Below are 26558 nucleotides of genomic sequence, written 5' to 3'. Positions count from 1 at the left end.
GGAGCCAACATATAATTATTTAGAATAAAGTACTAAAAGTTTATAATGGTTTTAATTTCCATGCATAGCCTCGATAGGCAGAAATCTAAGATGGTCCCCAAATTTCTGTCCTCTGCTATGCATGCCCTGTATAGTCCCCTGTCCTTGAATGAGGTCAGAACCTTTGTATATGATAGACTATTGTTCCAGTGATTAGGTTATTAATCATTTGAATTTGAGTTCATCAAAAGAGAAATCATCCAGGTGGCCTGACATAATCATATATGCCCTTAAAAGGGACTGGCCCCTTCATGAAGTCACAGAGATACAAAACATGAATGGACCTATTGAGGAGACAACATAGCAAGGAAACATGGGAATGCTCTAGGAGCTGAAAGTAGTCCCTTGCCACAGGAACCTCAGTCTTAGAGCTGCACAGAATTAAATTCTGCCAACAACCTATGCTGTGGTCTTCTGTTACTTATACACTTCTGTTACTAAAATATGAGGGGTCTCATATTTTCTTAGTTTCTTAAAATTCTCGTATTTCACATTTAGATTTCCAGCTTCTTTCCTAGGCCTGAAGTATAATCTCTGAGATTTTTAGCCACTATTCTTCATTTTATCCACCTGCCTTTTCCCCAGCTAAAGAATTAAGCAACATTATTGAACAGAAAACCAAAAACTCAACTTCTTATCTTTTGGAGTTGTGATATTTGAAATTAACCTTTCCTCCATTTTCTGTCTGCTTTTGAATTTTTGTAGTGCCGTTAATTAGTTTTTAAAATATGGCATATTATATTTCCTTCCTGAAGAGGTAAACATAAACTCTTCACTATTCTACCATTACCAGAAGTTGACTTTTAATTACTTGCAAAGAAATTTTAAAGCTTTATAATAAAGCTTTGTGTGTGTGTGTGTGTGTGTGTGTGTGTGTGTGTGTGTGTTTCTAAAACATTATTTTGATTTCATTTTTTAGGAATATTTTTGCTGAATACAGAATTCTAGATTCACAAGTCTTTTTCCACATCTCAGCTCTTTAAAAATGTCATTTCTGACATCAACATTCCAACTGTTGATTTCGGCTCAGGTCATGATCTCACGGTTCATGAGTTTGAGCCCCAAGGCAGACTCCTTGCTGCTGACAGTGCAGAGTCTGCTTGGGATTCTCTCTCTCTCTCACTTTCTCTCTATTCCTCCCCTGCACACGCTCATGCTCTCGCTCTCTCTCAAAATAAATAAACGATTAAACAAAAGAAAATAAAATGTAATTTCTTAGCCTCCTAGTTTGCATTGTTTCCAGTGAGAAATCCACAGAAATTCTTATCATTTTTCTCCTGTACTTATTTTTTTTTCCTCTGACATCTCTTAAGATTTTTTTCTGTATCATTGAATTTCAGTAATTTTCATACGGTGCATCAAGGTGCAGTTTCATTTTGTTATGCTTGGATTCATTGACTAGCTGCTACTGATATGTCTTCACATTCATGGATCTTTTCTTCTGTAGCATCTAATCTGCCATTTTGCTAATTACTGAATTTTTCATTTCAGATATTATAATATCATTTCTGCAAGGCACAATTGGTTCTTTTTTGTAGTTTTTGTTTCTTTACTGGTATTCTTCATTGTTCCCTTATTATGTTTCTTCCTTCTTTCAAATCCTTGAAAAGTTTGTTTTAGTCTACGGCCATACCACCCTGAACGTACCCGATCTCATCTGAAATATTTGTTCTAAAATACCTGTCCGACGATTCCATCATTTCTGTAATTTCGTGGCCTGTTTCAAACAACTGATTTTTCTCCTCATTATGGGCAATATTTTCCTGTCCATTCCTATGATGAGCAATTATTTTCTTTGTGCTGGACATAATGGATGCTGTTTTGTTGAGTATATATCGTATGTGGCCACTGGTTCGATGGGATCCAGATTTAAAAGTTCCTTTGCCCAATGCCCTTTTGTCAGAAAACCCACCTGCTTGTAATCCAGTGACTTCAGCAGTCCCAAACTCTGATCTTTATCTTCTTGGTTCAGCAAAATTTCCACAGTCTGTTTGGGTTTCTTTACCTTGCACTGCAATCTAAGGTTCTTCAAAGGCAAAAAGAGTGATTATGTATCTTGCCTTTTTTGTTTATCTTCTCTCAGGCATCACGGTTTAATTCTGTGCTTGTTTCCAACATCTGTAAATGGTTGTTACATATATTTTGTGCAGTTTTATACTTGAGTACAGAAGGAAGAGTGGTTTAGTATAGTTACTCTCTCATGGCCAGAAACAATAGGCCTGGTCCCAGAGCCTATTGTGAAGCTAAAGCTCACAGAGAATTAAATCATTTCAGTTATTCAGAGAAGACTATTGTGTGGGCGTAAAATCAGACTGGCCCTGAAAAGAAGGAACTTGGATTAGGTGACCTCTTCGGTTCTTCTCAAATTCTCGATTCCAACATTCCTACACTTACTATAAGATAAGTTACTTTAGGTTGCAAACAATAGAAAACATGACTGGATTAGAATATGTAACTAAACTAGTTGGTGGTATTGTAGGCTTCAGGACTAATTCAATCCCGACTCTATGAGGTTCATCTTCTCATTACCCAAGCCAGCTTTCTAAGGGGTCAGTTTTATTCTAACTCGACTGTCTTCCTAGTCACTTGATGACTATCAACATCTCTTGGCTATGTGTTTCTTCATTTAAGTCCATAGGGGAAACATTTCTCTGTCAAACAGAAGTCCATACCTTCCCTATGAATGGACCAATTTGAATCCTATATTCGCTCAAGAGCCAAGTATTTAGCTAAGGGAATGGGAAAGGTGTAGTGCATTTCTCTAAACCAATCATATGACCAGGAAAATAGGATGACTTTCATTGGTTTAAACAAATTAGGGCACATTTCTAGAGGTGGGCCTGGGGTTGGCAACATTCAGACCACCTGAGTGAAACATAATGGAAGAGAAGGAGTACAATGGATATTAAGAGAGCAAATACAGGGGCGCCTGGGTGGCTCAGTCAGTTAAGCGTCTGACTTTGGCTCAGGTCATGATCTCGCAGTTTGTGAGTTGGAGCCCCGCATCGGTCTCTGTGCTGACAGGTCAGAGCCTGGAGCCTGCCTCTGTTCTGTGTCTCCCTCTTTCTCTGCCCCTCCCCGAGTCGTGCGTTCTCTGTCTCTCGCTCTCTCTCTCTCTCTCTCAAAAACAAAATAATGAACATTAAAAAATTAAAAATGAGAGAGAGAGAGCGAGCAAATATAATGCCTAGTTAGTTACACTCAAAATTTTGGAGGCATACTACTTTCTCTTTATGGCATGTGTGCTCAAATAACTCATGTAGCTCAAATTGCTTTCTAAATCTTAGATGCATTTATCAAGATGAAAGGGGGGCTCTTAATTATTAATATTTTAAGTGGAAAAAAAACAACATTTAAGATACAACAGGAAAAAAAAGATTTTATAATGAAAGATTGGTTGGAAATCCATACACCGAAATATAGTAGTGATTGTTAATGAGTCATGAAATTATGATGACTTTTTCTGAGAGTTCCTTCTCTGTGTCTTTCTGTCTCCTACATTGGACTGAGAATATACAAAAGGTATATATTTCTTTTGTAAGTGGAGAGGATGAATTAACCCATTAAGATGATTCTTGTGGAGTTGCAAGAGGAAACAGTATTTCAGCACTAGGAGAAGGAATCAGTGTTATAAAGCATGCATGGATCCATCTGATTACAGTGCAGATGGTGGGCTTAGCCAAACCAGGTTCATGGCCTGCGTTCACTACACATTGCCTCTGTATAATGGAGCCACGAACACAGTACACTAATTGAATGTATCAGGCACTTTGACAAGCCCATTCATAAATAACATAAATGTAATCCCTACGTGGGTGTGAAAAGGTCATCTTTTTCACATGTCACAGATGAGGAAATTTCACATATTCAAATATCATGTAAATGCCCAAAATTACATAGTCCATAGGAGGGAAAACTGATTTGAGCCTACATATGCTCAAGTTCAAAATCCTTACTCTTCACCTCTACTCAAGTGGGTCTGAACCTTTGATCCACATTAAAATCAACTGAACAGCTTGGTGACACACAGCTTTGGGGGCCCAGAATTGTGGATTCAGTAGGTCTGAGTGTGGACTGAGAATACACATTCCTGACAAGTCCTCTGGGTGCCGCCTCAGGCTGCTGGTCTGATGACCGCATGCTGAGATCGACTGTCCTACCCTACACTTCTCACTGACATGCGCACTCCACGACCCAGTAATTTTAGCATAATTCCTCATACATGCAAGTGCTAACTCTTCTTTATTTGAGGGTTTGTTTCCTAATCCCTTGTCTTTGTGATTTTTGTAGTCTAGTAAAGTCCCCAGGTTTATAAAGAGGCTTGAGAAGTCTTCCCTTGAACCATTACCTCTCATACTTTCTGCAGCCTAGTGCCCTAAATTGTTTTGTAGCGGTCTAAAAGAGAATGCCCTTCCCGCTGCATGATGTAATTTTAGGGGGTAAATAAGCCACAAAACAAAATCTGCTATCGTATCAATCCATTTGTCAGCATTTTGAAAGCACGCATGCAATAAATTAATTGCAAAAGCATGTTGCATAAATAAAAATCTCTGTAAGCTCTTGGTTTCATTTTAAACCTCCTTTTGCTCCTCTCTCTGCAGCTATGTGGGGGCGTTGGTAATAAATTTACCCTTTGGGGCTCTGTTATCATAAGGACAGATCTTCTCTTTCATTATGGTATTGAGTTTTTCTACCAGCCTCAAGTTTTGACCAGGAAGATCACACACAGCGCGGACCACAGCGCGGACCAGGATTCTGAGTGCAGCATACTGAGTAGCAAAATGTATTGTTACTTTTTGCAAGTTGCATTTCTCAGGTGACTTGTAATGCAGTTAGATTAGAAGGATTGATGTGATCACTTCAACAGTGAGGTTAGTTAGTTAGTTAGCATCCATCGTCTGACCAGAAGGTAAGATTCTTTTTCTAAATTGGTCGTTAAAATAAAAAGGAATCTCCTTAAATATCTTGTCTTGTGGTGAACTCTCAATTACATTATATTGAATTAGATAGCTGTTACAGCAAACATCCTCCTGTTATACAACTGGATACTTGTGATTAAGAGTTGACTTATGTTTGGATATATATATGGTACTTCCATCATTTTTATTTCCAGAATATTTCAGAACTAAGAAACTCTAATGAATTAGCTTAATTAAGAGTCTTTTATTACCAGGGGCAGGAACCCACTCAAGCTGCACTAGCTTAAGCAGTAAAGGGGATTGTTTTAAGAATGCATGATGTCTTCATGATTTCCAACGGGAGCAAAGACCAAGCTTCTGGAAGGGGCCAGAATAAGGAACTAGATGCCCAACAAGAACCCTCGCAGCCTTCTCTTTTCTCCTATTTTTTTCCCTCTTTTCTGCTTGAATCTTTTCTCTTGGCACATGAACTTTCTCAACTTTTCTGTGCATCTGGAGTAAAGAAGACCAGTCCACAACTTCTGAGAATACATTCTCCATTCAAGAGGCTAGCCAAGAGGTGCACTTGTCTCTCAGTCCCACTCTCAATTCCAGCAGAAAGAATCTAATTTGGTACATCTTAGATCAGATATCTATCAATATGGTTGTCAAGGAAAACCTTAGGAAGTAACAAGTTTTCTGATAAAGTTGGTCATGATGAGTTCAGAGCAAGATACAAAAATACCTACATTTGAATAAATTATTTTTTTTTTATAGAGTACTTTGCTTCAGGAAACCTATATTTGGTGCAAAGTAAACCTTCCAAGATACTATATGGTGAAGTAGAGAAAGTAGTGATATTTATATGTTTGCTTTTCTTGCCTTCCCAGCACCTCTTCTCTTTCTCTGTATAGCACTATCTCACTTTTGCATTTGATTATGTCTTTTCCCCATTCCCTGATGTCCTGGTCATAGTATAACCCACATAACTCTTCCCTATGTCACAGCAGCCACGTGGCACATGTAGCCCATGCTGGCCAGAGAACCAGGTCACCCTACATAGGTTTACGGATAAACATATAACCCAGTGCATTCGATTCTTCCTGAAATTCGATATATGACATTTGAGGGGAAGCATACTTTCCTTTTCGATCATAAGCCGTAAGGAAGTGGAATTGGGGTAGCCACCCTTCCTGCCATGTGGTACAAGCTATCCCCAACAATAAAGCCAACAGACCTAAAGAAGGAGCCCCCAAAAAGCCATTTGGGGGGCTGGGACCCACCATAGCTGAAGCGCATTTTCAAGTCACAAGAGCCAATCAAACTCCTTTATTACTGTTGTTACTGTTATTATGCTTAAAGTAGTTTGGGCTGGGTCTCAAGCCTTCACAGATGAAAGAATTTAACACATTGTGTGGCTCAGAACTGACTGTAAAATATTAATGGAAAACACAAGTCCACAGTCCTTTATTCAAAATCTTTCAGGGCAAATACATTTCAGAATTCAGAACTGTTTGGATTTCAGAAAGATACAAAGATGCAAATACCATCCATCACGTAACAAAAACCTCAGGATCTGAGGCTCTGAGCAGCATGCCATAAGCAAACACCTCAGTATTTCCTGAGTAAAATGTAAGAATGTTCACACCAAATAGGATAAATGAAATCTACAGATCACTTTATGTTAGCTCATGTCTGGTCATGTTTTTGACTTCAATGGAAATAAGAAATTTTTTTTTTTTTTTTTTTAGTTTTCCGAGTGTTGTATTCTGAAATTGTGGATAAGAGATTGTGGACATAATGGTCACTTTAAAGCTTCAACCAGGTATAGACACTGCTAATCCCAGCCTGTGCCTCTGCTGAGCCACTCTCAGGAGCTTTACTGAATGGAGCCTCCTACCCTCTTTCTAACACTGCTTCGCAGTGCCTGAAGGATTCTGAAATCAGTTGGTTCGTGCAAGGGAGAGTTAGTATGTTAGGCTCATCCCAAGTAAGTAATAGGATATCACTGAGCCTACCCCCTCTGGATCCCTTCTGCCATTTTGCCAGTGGTCAAAGTCATTGAAATAAGTTGAATGATGACTCCCCAAAGAAGTTCATGTCATAATCCTTAGAACGTGTGAATATGTTGCCTTACGTGGTAAAAGAGATTTTGCAGATGTGATTATGGACCTTGAGATGGTGAGATTATTCTGGATTCTCCTGTGGGCCCAAAGTAATTATAAAGGAGGAGGGAGACAGAAGGGTCAGAGGTTGGAGTGAGGCTCTTAGAAGATGCAAGAAAGGTTCATGACCATGGAATGCAGGCAGCCTCTCCAAGTTGAAAATGGCACAGGGGCACCTGGGTGGCTCAGTAGGTTAAGTGTCCGACTCCAGCTCAGGTCATGATCTCATGGTTTGTGGGTTCAAGCCCTGCGTCGGGCTCTGTGCTAACAGCTCTGAACCTGGACCTGCTTCGGATTCTGTGTCTCCCTCTCTGTCTGCCCCTCCTCCACTCATGCGCTCTCTCTCTCTCTCTCAAAAATAAACATCCATGAAAAAAATAAGAAAAAAATAAGAAAATGTCATGGAAATAGGTTCTTTTCTAGACCTTCAGAAAGAACCAGCCTTGCCAACACCTTGATTTTAAACCTAGCAAGACTGACTTGGAACTTCAGAACAGTAAGATAATAAATTGTGTTGTTTTAAGCCGCTAAATTTATGGTAATTTGTTATAGCAGCAATAGGAAACTTAGGCAATCCTCAAGGGCAAGTTCTAAAAGAAAGAAAAGAAGAAAAGAAAAGAAAAGAAGAAAAGAAAAGAAAAAAGAAAAGAAAAGGAGAAAGAACACTTTGTCTGAGTGGAATATTAAATAGAAGAGGGAGTGTTCATAGTAATCTTATTCACAGTAGCCAAAAGGTAGAAACAAACCAGATGTTCATCAGCAGAGGGATGGGTAAACAAAGTGTGCAATATACACACAATAGAATATTACTTGGCCATAAAAAGGAACGAAATTCTGATACATGTTCTAACATCAACAAACCTGGAAGGAAACACACTCAGCGAAAGTCAGAGAGAAATGGACGAATGATACATGATTCTACTTTTATAAGATATCTACAATAGGCTAATTCACGGAGACAGAAAGTAGAACAGAGTTGACGAGGGGCTAAAGAGAAGTGGTGATTGAAAGTCGCTGTTTAACAGATACACAGAATTTCTGTTGGGATGATGGAGAGTTCTGGAGATGGACAGCGGTGATGATTTGATAACACTGTGAATCACTTAATGCTGCTGAACTGTACACTTAAACATGGTTAAAATGGGAAGTTTTATGTATGTTTCCATAATAAAAACATAAATAAAGAGAGGGGTGAGGTATCTGATCCACTTTTCCTTCATGGTCCTTCGTGGTACATGAACTTGTACAGTCAATGAGCTTCTTGTATTTATCTCTGTATGTGTGTGTGTGTGTGGGGGGGGGTGTATTAGTTTTTCTTTTCTTTTTTTTTTTTTCTTTAAGCACCAGTAAATAGAGTTACCTTCTTTTCCTCTAAGATCTCTGAGCTGCTCTCTAGCTGTCGGATCTCGGCAAAGCAACACCACCACCCCAACCAAGTTCAGGACTGGTGAAATAGAGCTATCAGAATTCATTGACCCTAAAGGCAGTCTTGCTGATAGACACCAGCCAGAATTAGCTCTTCCTTAAGAAATTTAGAATATAAGGTCAATCCAGCATTTCTAAACTTTAATCTTTAGAACCTAGGGTCCAGATTTTGGGTATATTTGCATAAGTGTCTGTCCTCTTATTTTTCTTTAAATCGCTCATTATTTTTGTTAGGCAGCTGACAACTGTCATCTATCACCAGGAATAGAAGTCTGAGCAGTTTTCCCCACTGCATTTTGGTGTCAGGGTCAACAAGGAAAAGCCCAACACATTTAGGTACCAGATGGACCAATGCTTTGCTCCCATCGAGAAAAGGCAGAGCGCAATCAGTTTCTGTCAGGGGCACTGGTCCCCTGTAGCCAGTGAGACCCTTCTGGTAACAAAAGAGAGTAGCTGGCCTAGATGCACTCCTCTCGCCTCATAGGATGAAGGACCACATCCCAGTCCTGCCTGAAATCAGGAAAGCAGTGGCGTTAGCCAAGTGCCATTCACACACACGCTTCGCCAGAACAAAAGCACACCCCTGAGTAAGAAACGAGGAAAGAAGTTACCACACAAAGTGGTAAGCCCCGCCCTGGCTTGGAGGACTGCTTACACCTCTTGGTAAGGATGCATTCCAGGTCCAAGCTCCATTCTTATGTGACTGAGTGGGGGTCAAAAGACGGCTTGCACAAGCCTTCCTTTCTCAACAATTGTTACTGAAATCCAGCTTTTAAAAGAAAACTTTTGGGGGGCACCCGAGTGCTTCCGTCAGTTAAGCGTCCGACTTCAGCTCAGGTCATGATCTCGCAGTTCGTGAGTTCCAGTCCCACGTGGGGCTCTTTGCTGACAGCTGGGAGCTTGGACCCTGCTTCGGGTTCTGTGTCTCCTTCTCTCTCTCTCTACCCGTCACCTGGTCAGGCTCTGTCTCTCTATCAAGAATAAATAAACATTAAAAAAAATTTTAAGAAAAAGCTTTGATTTTATTATAAATTAAAACTAGTATCAACTCATAAACAGAAGGTAACCTTAAAAATAAATGTGAGGGGCGCCTGGGTGGCTCAGTCGGTTGGGCGTCCGACTTCAGCCAGATCACGATCTCGCGGTCCGTGAGTTCGAGCCCCGCGTCGGGCTCTGGGCTGATGGCTCAGAGCCTGGAGCCTGTTTCCGATTCTGTGTCTCCCTCTCTCTCTGCCCCTCCCCCGTTCATGCTCTGTCTCTCTCTGTCCCAAAAATAAATAAACGTTGAAAATAAATAAATAAATAAATAAATAAATAAATAAAATAAATAAATAAATATAATAAATGTGATAAAAAATGGCGCATGGTACCAAAATCTTATCACTGCCTGTGAAGGGAGTTCAGTCTTGTTTTTCCTCTCAATTAATAAGCATTCTTAAGCCATTCTGGCACCAAACGATGATGTTCTTTTTGACTTGATGAGAAAATCTAGATGAGATTTGCAATGGGAATATAATTTTCTTGTCGAGACTCAAATGTATTCGGTATCGTGTCCTGTAACGCCTTACATGGTCTTGGCTTTAAGACCAGGAGTTTGCACCCTGCTCTTTAGGAAGCGTGACTCTTGCTCAGTCTACTTACTTTAATGGTGGGGAGACAGACATCTGGCAAGGAGAGTACTGTGTCAAGTGATAGCACTCACAATAGCTAATCTAAATCAAGGGTATACAGGCCAGATACTCCCAAGTGCTCGGCACATATCAAGTCTTTAACCACCGGTTCATGAACATAGCATCATCCCCCTTCTACAGACGAGGCTCAGAGACATCGCATTCCTGGCCTGAGTTCCCACTCTAGGCCTAGGTCCCACCTGTTCCCTAGTAAGGGACAAGGTTAGACCGACCCGAGCTTCCAAAGCCAGCAGCCAGTCTCTTCCTATCTGATGCCTACAGGCTTCATCTTTTCATGTCCCTGGGTTTGACGAGAAGTGAAAAAAAATTCTGCTTTTTGTTCCAATTATAGAACTTTATATTGGGTCTCCTGTTCAGTAATAATTTTTGTGTATTTTTATCCTCTGTTAGAAAAAAAAAATGACCACTGGGTTTCTAGACAGAAACATAGATGACGAAATTTTAATCCACGGTACAGAGGTATTGATTTCTGATAAACACATATCAAACTGAACTGCATTGTGTTTTTATTTTTATCTAGTTGACTCATTTGGGTCCTTTTTTTAAAAGGGGGCATCTATTAATAAGCCTGGTCTAAGATTGTACCACAAGCAAACTTTTTTACAAGTGTAATCTTTCTAACATAGCAATGAGAGGAGCAGCAGGGGAGGCCAGATAAATAAAAGCCATCTTTCTTCTGAGCAGAGAAACTTTGCTTTTCTTTCCACTCAGCTGCTTACTTCTGTGTAGTAACAGACTGAAGAAGATCATGTTGCAAAATTTGGCATCTACAGAGTTTATATTTTTCAGAATATTTAATAAAAGGCCACCAAATGCTAAAATAATTATCCATTTCCTGTATGTGTGCAAGTTTTTCCCCTTGCTAAAAATTCTTAATTAAAAAATTAATTAAATGGGTTCCTCTAATTAAGAAGCAACTGTAGACCTTGCAGTCATTGAGCAAGGAAAAACTTTTATTTCCTTCATGGTTGTCTTAATAGCCCTCCCAGGAAGGTAATTCTGGTGGACATATGAAGACCTTCCTCTCCTTCCATTGCTTCCATTAACTCTTTTGGGTGATCCTTTATGTTCCCCAACCATTTTGCCAACCCATTTGACTTTTTTGGTTTTTTTACAGTGGAATCGCCTCGATATACTAATGTAATATAATGGCATATAAACATTTCATTTAACCCTCTTAAATTGACATGACATTGTTTCATAAAGAGTGAAACAAAGTATGAAAGAGAAAAGGAACAACTTTAAAAATGTCACTACTCTGCTTACCATCCGCTCAATATGCTTCTCTCCGAGCCCGAACATTCGATGAGAAACACGAATCTGTTCTTCCATTTGCAGGTTTCAGTTCTTCTGTGCTTTTCATGGGCATCATCCTCCTCCCACAATGAGTGTGACTTAGTGTTTTATTATTTATATTTTAATAATACGTACCATATACACTGACTTTAGATTCTATTTCTTACGTCAGATCAAGTTCTCTATGCAGACTCAAACACTTTTGCAGGTAGGTAAAGATATATATGTGTGTGGGTTATAAGCTTCTCTTTGTCTCCATAAGGTATTACTCGGTGTCTTCCTTTCATCTCCATTCTCCCGTGCAGCTCTGTAGGCCACATCCATTGTCCAGACACTCTTCTTTCTTTCCTCAAACCCTACCTGCCTCACCAATGGCAGCTTACCTCCTCTCTCAAGCTTGCAGGGGCTCTAATGAGTTGCCTCATGAAACACGGGTACATGGGAAGCTTCAACTTACAATTTGTTATTTGGTTCCTTCCACCCCACAGCATTATATTCTTAAGAAATAGTAAAAGCTATACTCTTCATATGCTGTTGGTTAGAGGAAGAGGTGACTGTATGTTGGTAGTTCCTTAATGCACTGAGGTTCTTCTAGTGAAATGTCGAAGTCATACCAGCCTCAGGTGCGGTCTCAGCTTTAGCGAGGTCCCTAGGAGAGCCCTGGAGAATACACTATGCCTCAGGATTCATTCTGCCTCAAGGCAAGGGAGCTGGGCTCTCCTAGTCCCATAGGAAGTGGTCACTGGCCTCATGCTGCCCGCAGGAAGATAGAAAGTTCCAGGGACCACTGGCTTTCTGAACACAGCGTAGAAGCATCTCCAATAACCCCAGGGCAGTTCTCTGAGGAAAGTTGCAAGTGGGAGTCTTTGGAAGCAAAGCTCATACAGGCAGAGAAGTGAGCATGGAGAACCAGTAAGAAATTGAGGCAGCTAGGCCGAGTTCCAGGGTCTGCTACAGGAAATATGTAGGACTGCTAAACACATAGAACTTTCTAAAGAAGACGTGAAAAGCATGAGTCATAAAGAAAAATATCGTAAATCTGTCTACATCAAAAAGAAAAAAAAGAGGGAAGGAGGGAAGGAAGGGAAGAAAGAGTCCTGAAGAACAAAAGTAAGAATATAATCAGACATTTAAAAAAATTGGAATTTTAAGTTGGTTTCAATTTTCTTTCTTCTGATGATCAGGAACAAGAGTGAGACAGAATCAAGTATGGCACTGTTTCCTTGCTTGGGAGCCTCAGTTAATGGTGATGGAAACTGAGACCCACAGAGGAGGGTGATGAACGTAGCTGCAAATACACGAGTCTTAGTGCACATGGGACACCCAGCCAGATGGTCCCATTAGGACCAGAGATTTATTCATAAATTTCTTCACAAGACACTTTTTCATAGTAGCTCATCTTTGCGAAGTACTGTGCTACAATGTCAAGAATACATAAATAAATAAAATAAAAGTTATCCTTGAGGGGCTTACCCTTTATTAAGGGAATATAGATATTCAGACCTTCGATTCAGTCCGTCGATGAACCCATATGCCAACGTGTTATACATTGCTCTAGGCTTTAGGCACACAGCGGTGAAAAAAAAAAAATAGGCAAGTTTCTGGCTCTTATTGAGTCAACCGTCTACTATGGAAAAATAGAAAATAAATAATTTAAAAACACATAGCAGCCATGAGAGTGGCATGAAAAGAATAATTAACGGTGTCTTGGAAGGACTTTATTTGTCTCTTAGAATTATGGAAGCCTCAGCCTAAAGAGGTGACATTTAAGCTAAGGCATTCATCGCAAAGATAAACTTGTTGGAGGAAGAGAAGGAAATGCATTCCAGGGAAGAATAAGGGTAAAGATTCAAAGTCTGGAAGGATCTCGGAATGGGTGAGGGACAGAGAGAAGGGCATGGGATTAGAATACATGAGGGGGAGAGAGCCATAAGATTGGTAAGGGCAACATTGGCCAGATTCAAATGTGTGTCTGGCTTTCCTCCTGAAATGAAGGATAAATCTTATACCTTCTTAAAACAGGAAAGATAACTTGCATTCAAGTAATAGGCATTGAGATTCTTCAAAGTATAGTTAATGTCGGGGTTTCTCAAATTGTGAAGAGTATTTTTTAATGCTGTGAACCAGCACATTTATAAAATACCACAGATTTGAAATAGGAAAGTGAAATAATAAGGAAATAGAAAATGCAAGCTCATTTTTAAATGGTGACACTCAACAGTCACTCTCTTATTGCTATAACGGTTTCTAAATGCTTACTCTCAATTTCTGTACTATTTAGCTCACAGTCTGGTCATGGACCAGCACCAGACCACGGACCACACTTTGAGTAGCAGTGGGTTCTGGAACTGAAGGCTTTTATCATATGTTTTAAAGCTGTCATTATTGACAGGCATACTCTCCTTTATTATTATTTAACAATATTTCATTAGAAAAACTAGGAAATCTCATTTCATGTCCTGGTGTTGGTGGACGCGTGTGTATGTGTTTGTATGTGTGCGTGCGTGTGTGTGCGATCCTGTCGGGAATGTTATTAGGTCCTTGATTTCTTTAAAGTACAGTAATATATGAGCCCACTGTTCCCAATGTGCTTTTGGCATTATTTATGAAAAACAGTCTTTAATTACCAAGCTTAACACATTATCCTTGGTGGAGACTCAAATCTCTTTTCCAACTTTAAACTGAGCAAAAGCTTTCATCTGGCAAGGTATTGAAGCCCACTATGAAAATTTTGTGCATAGAATTATCACCAAGAGCTATTTGGCAGCTTCCCCATCTCAATGAAAAGGACTCTGTATTTTATCTTCACACAAATAACTCTCACCACCATATAAATTATTTTCTCAATTATCTTTCAACCTTTTTGCAATAAGGTTTCCTGAATAAGAACTGGAAATATCCACATCACATTCCATGTCACATTTCTTGATCCAAATTCTTTTAATTAGTTACTTAGCCCAAATCTATTTCAAGCACAACAATTTCCTGTATATCTGGAAGAGTGGTGGGAAATTTTTACCTCATCTAACCCAATCATGGACCATAACCCCATATTAATCTGGGAGACAGCCAATGCTTTTCTCTGGAGTGGTGTTACTTCTCTTTTAGCGTGCAAGATATTTTTGCATTGGAAGTGAAATTCTGTAGTTGTGAAAGAGATTTCCAGCACACATTTTCCAGTCGATCCCAAGTGAAGTGTAAGCCATCGGAGTATCTTACGGCATCCCGTCCAATCAGAGTATTGCCTCTTACATTTTTAAAGTACAGATTTGATGCTCTTGGTCGGGAGCCAAGGAAAGTGCTGGATCAGCACAGTCAATTCCAAAGGAACATCTCATTTTATTGTCTCCCTCTCTGAATCTCAGAGAACAATGGGTTAGCCACAGTCTATAATGTGGTTCAGATTGTTAAGTTATTTTCAAATCAATTGCACTCTTGAGCCAGTTTCTTTTTTCACTTCCTTGGTAGCAGGCAATCTCTCTGATGCACTTGAAAACAACTCACAGCTCCGCATGACCACCTGAACCAACAGATATCACTTAAACTTGGGCATTCTCAGGAGACGTTGCTTCTTGTTGACTGTGGCCTGGAGTTTTAGTGCAAAAGCTCACGTGAAAAAAGGCCAATTGTTAGGGCTTTGCTGGAGAGAGAGATGTTTTTCCTTTGTAATCTCAGCAGTAGCTTCAAATGGGACCTTTTCTAATAGGCTACATGTGCGTTTCAATGAAAGGCTTGAAATGCCGTTATCTAAAAATCTGATGAAACATTTGGCTCTGTCTGAAAGAAGCACATGTTAATTGCTTATCAAAGTATCAACTTTCATTTCGCAGAATGACTGATATCTCCGTGAGTCTATGAGGAGAAAGCATCACAGTTGGTTTCAAGGGCAAGGTTTTTTACCACCTGTAAATCGAAAGGGTAGCTATCGATGGAATTCGCTGTCATTGATTCATGACTAGTTTTCTTTAGGTCCAGCATCATATTGTGTGTATGCACAACACTTTCATTTGGGGGATGAGGGCCTCTTTCGTTGGCAAAATCTGCTCTTTGCTTTTATGACCAACACAGACGTATTCGCGGCTTAAAAAAAAAAAAAAATCCGCTAAATGTGTTTCCAAAACAAACTGGTCCTAGTGATGTGTCTCAAGTGACCCCCTCAAAAAAAGAAAAAAGAAAAAAAGAAAAATGCCTTGGATTAACCCAAGGCAGTTTTGAATTTCTAGGACTCTATGATCTGTTCTTCCCAAAGGTAACTTTGGGGCGGGGGTGGGTGAGATCTTGAAAACTACAACAAAAACACACCGCAAATATTTAGTGTTTTTAACGGAAACTCAAAGCAGAGAGAAATAGTAGCCTGAAATAAAACAGAAGGGGGAAGAAATGCCATGAATTGCTAAACTGGAACTTTCTTACTCTTTGTCACTTTTTCTTGCCCAGGGAATCCAGGAATGGTTTCCACACCTCTGATGGGAGTGGATAAGTGAACTCTCCAACTTTCTAAGGAAATAAGAGCTGATAGGCGGCCAAGCAAACATCCTGGCCACAGGGAGGCAGGTAGCCACACGTTTAGAGACGCTGAAATAATTCCACCCACCTTTACAGTTCTCTCCATTTTAAAAGCAGTAATAAAAATGCACCGGAGACTTTCTTCCTGCAGGCAGTACCTTTCTGTGTTTCTTTTGTTGTTCAGGCTTCTCTGACTGATTACTTTTCTAAATCAACATCCCCCTCTATTTCAACGGCTCTACTTACTTGAACACTGGGCTATTTTTAACTCCCTGCCCTTCTGATTCATCCTCTTTTATCCTCCTCTTGGCGCGAGGCCTCGGTTGCAAGTCTTCTTCCCATGCTTGTCCTCAGGTCTTCCTGCCGGACCCCTAGCCCCTGCCTCCCCTCCCATCAGGTGCTCCTCTGGGTTGGTGCGGCCACCACGCCACCACCACGTTCGGCCCCCTCCCCTGCCAGTCCCCTTCCTCTCGTCCGCTTCCTACGCTTCCTACGTGCCAGGCAGGCTCTGCTCCACAATTTCATCAGGTGGCCTGGGGGTGAGGGTGAGCCAGCTGTCACTTAAATTCCCTCCCTCTCAGCCGGCCTGAAATGGAAAGTGTGATAAATGGAACCGTACGAGGCTCAATTTTGTCTGGAAATTTCAAACTTACGATGTTCGAAGAGGTTCATAAATTCCACCCCCCAGAACACAGCTCTGCTCTCCCTAATACCCAATTGCAGGTTTCAACTGAGCAGACCTCTCGACCTGTTTCTACAGCCCGAGAGATTCGGATCTTGGCATGCAACTGGTGCCTCTGCTTTGGCATGTTTTTAATCTAGTGCCCAGTTTGGGGGTGCAGCCACCGCATACATATTTGCTGATTCCTTTCCAGAGGGAGAATGTAGACAATGGACAGCATAGGTCTTCAAAGGAATTTCACTGAGAACTGCTTTTATTTTTCTCTGTTTCTCAAAGTCAGAACTGGCTTTGTTGTTGGCAAATATGTTTCTACATGTCCTGTCCTGAAGAAAAATTGTCAAGTGGAGAATCTTCAAAAGTTACTCTCGCTATCGCAAGGAGAAAAGGGCGTTTCTCCTCCATTTCATCCCTCATTCCTCTTTCAAGAAATACTCTTTAAAATAATATGAGAATGCAAGTCCAAATGGTAAGCAGAAAATTATCAGTTAGGCCTTTTTTTAGATAGCAAAGATCAGTAACATGAGTTGTTTTTTACAAAATTTGAGATGTGGTGCAGTGAAATGTGTAAAAAGGTTAAAGAGAAATTGAAAGAACATGTCTCTTTAAATTCTGTTCATTAATGTGTAATCGCACAGGCAATACAAGAAGAAATAATTTTTTGCATCTCCCTTGACCATCTTTTTCAATTTAGTTACCCTCATCAGCTAGAACTATTTTTTTTCATGCTGTGTATATTTACCACAATTAGATCCGATGTAGAAATAAATACACAGCTTTTGTGGTTTTATTTTTGTTTTTTAGCTTTTGTGTTTTTAAAACAAAATAGGATTATTTATATGTTTTTTTGTACAACTTGCTTTTTCGACTCACATATATATTGGTGATCTCTCCATATCATTAGATAGAGTTGTAATTCTTTTTTAACCTCTCTGTATTATTCCATATCCTAAGCCAATGTTTTTGTGGTATTCTACTAATAACAAACATTTAAGTGATCTATAATTTTTCTATTTTCCACTTTTAAAAGAATATTTTAGTGACTAGTTCTGAATATGTGTATCAGTGATTTCTTTTTTCTCCAGGTTAGCTACCAAGAAATGGAAAAGACTAGACCTAAAGAAATGTCCATTTTTAGTTTTCATAGATATTGCCAACCTGTCTTCCAAATTTGTTTTACCAACATGATATCCCTTCTTGTGGATCAGGTGTTTGTTTTTGTTTTTGTTTGTTATCATATCGTCTCTAACTACCCTCCAAATCGAAAGACTTAGCAGCCTAAAATCAGAAACAAATGAAATAGAATTTTATACACTTACCACTTTCTTTCCACTGTTTGCAAACACATAACATGCTTTTCTGCCTATCCTCCACCAAGTTCTAATGCTCACAGAACTAATTCGTATAGTTGTTAAAAGAGAACATATTTTCTCAATACAAATGCTAAATTTAAAATAAAAGAGAAAAAAATACAAAAAAAGGACCGAGAATGTTTTTCTATCCTAAGTTGTTGTGCAAGAGAAATCTCCACGGGCACAGAAATATTTCATTTTAGAAAGCATTTATTTCAAAAATGTTCTCCTTAACTTGAAAAAAGTGCTAACTTTTAGGACCTTCTATTCATTACGTGAATTTAAAGTGCACTTCCTAATGTGGGCAGTGTGCTTGTTCAGACATTGTGAAGGAGGAGGGATTTAAACCTTTTAAGGAAACAGCTCACACTGAAAGCTTCAGGTATGTGAGTTAAATATGTGTGAGTTTCATACTCAGTGGGTCCAAAATATTGACCCCATTCAACATTTTGCTTTGTGTGCAATCACAATCTCGGCATTAGTTCAGTGCTCCCGTGGGTCTATGCATGACTTTTTAAAAAGTGTATTCTTCGGAGACAGAGATGCACAAACACATTTTTTTTTAAACAAGCCTGCTTTTGGTAAAATAGGTTTGGAAGATGCTCTAACCCATACCTACCCCACTGTGTTAGATGTGTTAGATGTTCACAATGATATTAACATGTCAAAGGTTCCAACGTCCTGTAACATCAAAAGATTGCCCGACTTTGTTCACAAACCCTTTGTCTATGATCATCTAGTTTTCACATAACGTTTTTAACATTCTCTGGAATTGTTATTGCCAGCAATCCACTTTGACAAACACCACGTAAGTACAAATTATCAGTAGAGTTAAAGATCTGATGACCATGAGCTTCCGGAGGGAATGAAAGCAAGGTGCATTAAGCTAAACAGGAAAGATATTCTAGATCCTGAGCAAGGAAGCTAATGACGAAAGCATGATATGGACTCTGGAAAACCACAGAAAGGGGACATAATTTCATTCAACAAATACTTGTTGGGTGCCCATTCATACCAAGCCCTGTTTTAGGTGCTGGGGATAAAGCAATTATTGAAACAAATTTAAGGGGCACCTGGGTGGCTCAGTCAGTCAAGCGTCTGACTCTTGATTTCAGCTCAGGTCATGATCTCAGTGTTCATGAGATCAAGCCCCATATAGGACTCTGTGTGGACGTGGCATAGCCTGCCTGGGGTTCTCTCTCTCTCCCTCAACCCCTCCCTCCCTCTCTCTCTCTCTCTATAAATAAACATTTAAAACAATAAGTAAATAAAACAAATTTAAAATTCCTTGCTCCTCCTAAAACTTTTCAAAATGCTATCTACTGAGAAGCTGAGGTTCTGAAAGTCAATAAATGGATGCATTAGATTAAACATTTCTATATATCAAGAGACCATGGAAAAGAAAACTTTTCAAGACATATACAATGAGAATATAAAGAACCCCTTAAATCAATAAGAAAATAACAAATAACCCAATAGGAAAATGGTCAAGAGACATCAATGAAGAAACCAAAACAGACAATAAATCAGTCTGATTCTCAACTTCATTAGTTACAAGTTAAATGCAAAATCGTACCACAAAGATGTTATTTCACAGCTAAAATGGCAAATATGAGGGTTTAACAAAACCATGTAAGCATATAAGAGCATTCTCACAGATCATTGGTGAGAGACTAAATTGGTATAAATACCTTAAAGATGATTTGAGTCAGCAGTGACCAATAAAAATAAAACATGAACCACAGATGTGAGTCCCAGTTTTGGGCTTTTTTGTTTGTTTTTTTTAATTTTTATTTATTTTTTGAGAGAGAGAGCATGAACAGGGGTGGGGCCAGTGAGAGAGGGAGACAGAATCTGAGGCAGGCTCCAGGCTCTGAGCTGTCAGCCCAGAGCCTGAAGCAGGGCTCGAACCCATGAACCGCGAGATCACGAGCTGAGCTAAAGTTGAATGCTTAACCAACTGAGCCATCCAGGTGCCCCAAGTCCCCAGTTTTCAGAAGCCACATTTTAAAAAGGTAAAAAAAAAAAAAAAAACAGGTAAAGGTCATTTTAATGATATACTTCATGTAAACCAATATATCCTAAATATTACCGTTTGATCATAAAATCAATCTAAACAGTTATTGAGACGTCTTACATTCTTTATTTCACACTGTCTCTGAAATCCAGTGTGTATTTACACTTACACTACATCTCAATTCAGACTAGCCACATTTTAAGGGTTCAGTATCCACTTGTGGTAAGTGGCTACTATACTGGACAGTGCACCCAGGTCAACATCTAGTAAAATTGATACTGTGCCCGAGAAAACCGTTGTAAACTTGCACCAGGAATTTGAAGAATATTCAGGGCAATCTTGTGACAAAGGTTTCAAAAAAATTTTTAACGGTTATTTCTTTTTTGAGAGAGAGAGACACAGATCAATGGGGGAAGGTCAGAGAGAGAAGGAGACGCAGAATCTCAAGCAGGCTCCAGGCTCTGATCTTTGAGCACAGAGCCCCAAGCAGGGCTTGAACTCACAAAGGGTGAGATCAGACCTGAGCCGAAGTCAGACGCTCCACCTACTGAGCCACTCAGGCACCCCTTGTTACAAAGATTTTAAAAACGGAAACAGTGTAAATGTCCATCAGCAAGAGAATGGGTTTATGAATTGTGGTATATTCATATCATACAATATGATAGAGCATGAAAATAAATGAGCTAGAGCCACACTTAACATAAAAATATATTGTGTGATAAAAGCAAATTGCAGAGAAGTACGTAAAGTATGATAACTATATGTATATAAAGTTCAAAACCCTCCAAAACAACATTATTTATTCCTTAAGTGTCTGCACATGTATAATAATAGCTTAAAGGCATATAAGAAAATGATAAATAGCAGTCCTGCATGTTAGTGTTTATCAAGGAGGGAGAGGGAGAATGGTCTAGGGGAGGGACACCACGGATTTGGGCTACCATTGATGTTTTATTTGTTAACCTAGGTGGTATACATTCTTGTATTTGTCATATTACTCTATATACTTATTGTATGTCTAAAATAGTTTAGAATGTTTGCTGAATGTCAGGAGTGAGTACAGTATTCCAATGTGTCCAATTTTCTAGTCAATGAGAATAAGCCTTATTGTCATGGATAGGGGTGGGGGGAGTTCTGTTTTCATAGTGAATAGACATTTGTATTCTTTTCAAAAGGAACATTCAATCTGTCTCTAATTTGCCTGCAGTGCCCCTTTTGCGGTGAAGTTTGGTACGTGTGTGTCTAAGCAAGGGGCAACCTTACTTGGTATCACCCAGTCCAAAGCTAGATTCAGGAAAGAGAAAAGAGAGCACACAAACTGGAAGTGTCCGTGAGCCGCGAGGTCAGCACCTGCTTTGCCTTGGGTGAATATGCAGACAGGGCTTGTTGGCGGAGAAGTCAGACAAGCATGTCGTGACTTCTTGCCTCAGTTGATGCCTCCGCAAATGACTTTCTGACCTGGGTTCTGGTAGGATGGTTCTAGCTCGGACAGAGCACCAAACACATAACCACATCTTTAACACACCATCCACGTGATTGCAAGAGTCACAACTATCAGATTGAAATCCGACAAAAAGCAAGGTGAAGGGGATGTTTGCTCAATAGTCAGCGTTTTGAAAACATACCACATTGACACGAAAAAATGTTTTGAATGCCACATGTCAAATCGCCACGTCAGGCACTGCTCCGGGAGACAGGCACAGCTTCAAAGACATTCTGACCAATCGCTAGCTGGCTGAAAGGAAATCGGTATTTTAAGAACAAAAGCAGGGGCGCCTGGGTGGCTCAGTCGGCTGCGCATCTGCCTTCGGCTCAGGTCATGATCTCATGACTCATGACTTTGATTCCCGCATCGGACTCACTGCTTTCTTTGCAGACCCCACTTCGGATCCTCTGTCCCCTTATCTCTCTCTCTGCCCTCCCCATCTCACGCTCTCTCTCTCTCTCTCTCTCTCTCAAAAATAAATTTAAAAAAAAAATCAAAACAAAAGCAAAAAGAGGGGTTTTCCCCATGGTAGGTATAGTCTTTGAAGAATAGAAAGTGTTACTGCGTTTGGTGAGTAACAAAGTATCATCTGTAAGCTATAACCTCCCTATACAACACTACACCCTAAGGTAGCCAGCTACATGTACATGCTATTCAATAGAATAGGTTTTGCGAGTTTACCTGATTATCAAAATCACTTGGGGCTGTTAGGGTTCAATCTTCTTCCCAGCCCCTCCCGATGCCTGGAGAATTAGAATCTCATGGGTGGGGCTCCATCTTTTACGTGGAATCCCAGGCAGCAGCTGCACCTGAGAGCTCATTAGACATGCAAAATCTCAGGTCCCACCCTGGACCTATGGAGACAGAAGGGACACTTCAACAATACCCCCGGGGTGGGTTTTGTGTGATCACTAAAGCTGGGGAGGCACGTTGACATACTTGAGTTTTGAAATTCTCAGAGTAAATATTCTAGCCTGAGACACCAGAAGTAGACTTTAACTGGAAAAAATTAAAACCCTGGAGACTAATGCTCATCATAAACAGGTTTTTCCCAGTAAATTAAGAGACTCAGGAGGCTTTGCCAGGCTCCACGAAGGTGAGTGGTATTATTATGTGTAATAATTTTGATCGCCGACTTACTTTTCTCCTTTTAATAGGAAGATAAGTTAAATTAAGTGAAACTCTAGTCTTTTTCCTCTTTAACTTACCCTCGCCAGAGTGTGAAAATGAACCGGTTCTCACTTTAGTATTCTCTGTTAATGACGTTACACCTACATCTCTTAGAGGGACAAAAACAATTACGAAAATAAACAGAAAATTACTCCCTGAAGATGTTTCCTCACTGACTCAAATGATTAAAAGAATTATTTTTTATACATTTTTTTTTTACACACACACAAAAAACCTACCTCTGACCTGATAGTTTAGGGGCACCACAGTCATTTCTAGTTGTGATGTGGCTCTGTCCCATTACCAAATATTTTCTCTTTCTGTGTTATTTGCTCGGAGTGAAATCAGAATGACTTTGTGTTTCAGGAAAAGGACTTAGATCGTCCCTTGCCACAGCTGCGGGAGCGTCCAGCTTTGGCAAGGTCCCTCCAGGAACAGGATTTATGAATTAACTGCTCCTGAAAAGCCAACAGAGGGAGCACAAACCATTGTTTTTTTTGTGACACATAAAAATCGGCTATTAAAAATAAACTTTCCTGGTGGCATGGCATAGAGTTTTTTTAAATTAAATCTGTGTATCTAGATTTTGAAAGGTGTTTGTCAGGTAATCGCTACTAAAACGAGTCTCATTTGCTTCTATAATACTTCAGAAAGAGAGTCATGATTTGGGGAAAATATTTTTATTCTGAGGAGACGTGAGCTGGCCTGATGATTTTTCTCGGCTTATCTCCTCATATTTATGAAGTTCTAGTAAAGACCCTGAAAGTTCCCCTTGCTGATTCTGTTGCCTTTTCTTCTTCATTCCCTCCTTTCTCTCTATCAGTAATGAACTGCAGTCATACTCTACATATGTGGAGGGAGAACAGCAGTATAATCTCATCCCTTAAAAATTTAGGTCTTAAATCTGCAAACCTCTCTTTCTTGGTCAAAGGACTCTTACTTTTCTCATACATGTAGATTTCTTTCTTTCTTTTTTTTTTTAATACTTATTGATTTTTGAGGTGGGGGGTGTGTCAGGGTAGGGGCAGAAAGAGAGGGAGACATAGAATCTGAAGCAGGCTCAGTGCTCCGGCTGTTAGCCCAGACCCTGACATGGGGCTCAAATCCACGAACCGTGAGATAATGACCTCAGCTGAAGTCAGACGCTTAACCGACTGAGCCACCCAGGCGCCCCGTCATGCATATTGATTTCTGTTCTAAGAAGAACCCAGAGACCCCTCAGTGTTTTTGCCTATGGACTTTTTAGGTTATTGGCTTCCCCCCAAATGGGAACTCCAAAATGAACCTTCCTGTATCTAAAGTGGATTGTCAGGGCGTCTGGATGGCTCAGGCGGTTAAGCATCCGACTCTTGATTTCAGCTCAGGTCATGATCTCAAGGTTTGTGAGTTGGAGCCCTGCATCGGGCTCTGGGCTGACAGCGTCAACCCTGCTTGGGATTCTCTCTCTCCTTCTCTCACCCTGCTCCTCCCCTGCTCACGCTCACTCCCTCTCAAAATAAATAAGTAAACATTTAAAAAATAGCTTAAAAAATAAAGTAGATTGTCCCGTGGCTGTTGGTTTACCAGTTCTCCTTGAGTTTTCAGGGCAAACTTTGATATTCAAATCCATACCAATTTCTCTACATACTATCAACGCTTCAACAATGTTTGGCCCTTTGGTGGCTTAAGATTGTCGCTTCGACAATTCTCTCCCTTCCCATAATTTTTCTACAAAGGTAGCAACCTCTAGTAAAACATGTTCCCCTGTTTTAATAAAAATCTTCAGGGTTGAGTAGTCTAAGACTGAACTCTAGAAATGATCTTTGTGTTAACTATCTACTGATGAAAAAATGTCTGTGCCTCTAACAGTCTGTAAGGAGTACAGACTTTTGCCACCACAAGAAAAGGAGGAGGGTGTAATGCCCTGGCTTTATTGCTGTGGTACAGTTTTGACAATATGGAGATTACTGGCTATTCAAATAATATTTAAACCTAACTGCCAGCTGCCGTAGTCCTACAAAAGGCCCCATACATAACCAGCTGTGTCTTATAAAGCGCGTTTGATACCTTTTCCCTCACCACCACTTCCCTTTATTTTATCAGCAAGCTGTGGTTGGTTGTTTTTCCACCGTCCAAACATACCTAGCCAAATTGGAGTTTTATTTGTTAGGGTAACTCCTAGATGAGATTTTATGTATGTCCTAATCTAAAACATGAACTACAGCAACTTCCCCATCCTGTCTTGTTGGGGGGGGGGGGCGGGGGGTGGAGGAGGGAGGGCAATGCATATTAGAAACTTCGGTGAGCGTTGCGGTTAGAAGGTCCTTATGAGGAATGCAGTCATTTGAACGAGGTTGCTGGTCTGAGCTAACAAAAATAATCTTTTAAACTGATTTGTAGGATACTGTGTCTTATTATTTTCCCATCTTCAATACAATCTTGGATTTGACCCCCAGGATTCAGCATTAAAGCTACCCCCATACATATGGCCGCCAGAATGCAGCAAAGGGAAATGGTTAAGTGATTTAAATTCTTCACCACTGAAAGCTTTCAGCTCATTGATGTTCAAAAATAAGTTGAGGAATCTGGCACGGACTGCTCAGCAACTAACAAATCAGTGTGCCATTCACCAATCAAACACACGAGGCCAATTTTCAGCTACATCACCTTCAGACTATTCGTGGAAGGTCCGGTTTACGAGAAAACGAACCCAGGGTCCTTCTCTCCATGGTCTTCAGGCTGCCGTTCAATTAATGCGAAGAAGTGACAACAGAAGTTCATAACGATTCCTGATCATTGAAGCAATGTATAGAGGTGGCTGGGAGGTAAAAGAACTGGGAGAAATTGAACCTGATGGGCGGAGCCATATAAATATCCTCTGTGCTTCTTTACTATCCCCTTTCCACAAGGCAGTACCATGGCATCTGCTCCCAGACTGTTCCCATCCTGTTCAAAAACTGACCTGCATATATATTGGGCTTAATGACCAAATGTTTAAAAATTCATTGCACAAGAACAGCTGAAAGCAGTTGATTGGTTTGAACTTTATTGTATGCACCTTGCTTCCAGGACCGCAGTAAAGGGGAAGGTCAGCTGGTAAACATTTGGGCATTTAAACATAAGAGGCCCTAGATTTCCCCGTGCCTCTGTCTGTTTTCTTATCCCTTATCCCACAGCCTAAGGTCCTACTGAGGTCCTCAACCGCTGAGCTGGCGTTTTGTTTGGTTCTGCCTGCCCGTCCTAACACAGAAGGGTCAGAGCAGGTCTGGAGAAGTGGTGGCCTGCTAAACCCCATCAGACTCCCACCCTGAGAAGTTCTTTCTGGAAGCATCGTCCTCACTGACTGAGGAGCCATTTCAACTGCAAGAAAATAGGTACTTTTGTTTTTCCCCCACGTGCTGTTTCCAAGTGATTGTCATTCCTACAAAGATGAACCCTCTCCAGGAAAAGTCCAAATGGTAACACGGCATTCTAGGTAGACTCCCCACTGCATTGGAATTCAGACATTTGCCCTGAATGCTTACTGGCCAAGAGTAAGGTATTGGAAAAATTTCATAGCGTCCTCCATCAAGTGGTGTTCGCAAATCATTCACGTGAAAGAGGTTCTTGGTAAAGATTATTTGTTAAAACAGTGACCGCCTAGCACGAGAAGGTGGTCTAATGGACTCAAACTCCAGCTTCTCATGGATTTCCTAAGCGAAGTCTACCCCAGTACAACTTGTAACTTCAGTTCTTTGTGACCACCAACTTTTCACGTCATGCTTTCTGTTCTTTCTTTTCTGCCCCTGGGCACGCCTTTGTGCCTCTCTCCTTCGACTGACGTTTGATCCATCTGATTATAGTCATTATTGACAG

Source organism: Puma concolor, chromosome A2, assembly GCF_028749965.1.
Source record: "Puma concolor isolate L17-30 chromosome A2, mPumCon1.1.hap2, whole genome shotgun sequence".
Classification (NCBI taxonomy): Eukaryota; Metazoa; Chordata; class Mammalia; order Carnivora; family Felidae; genus Puma; species Puma concolor.
The sequence above is the reverse complement of the archived record's forward strand: the minus strand, read 5'-3'. Positions refer to the sequence as shown.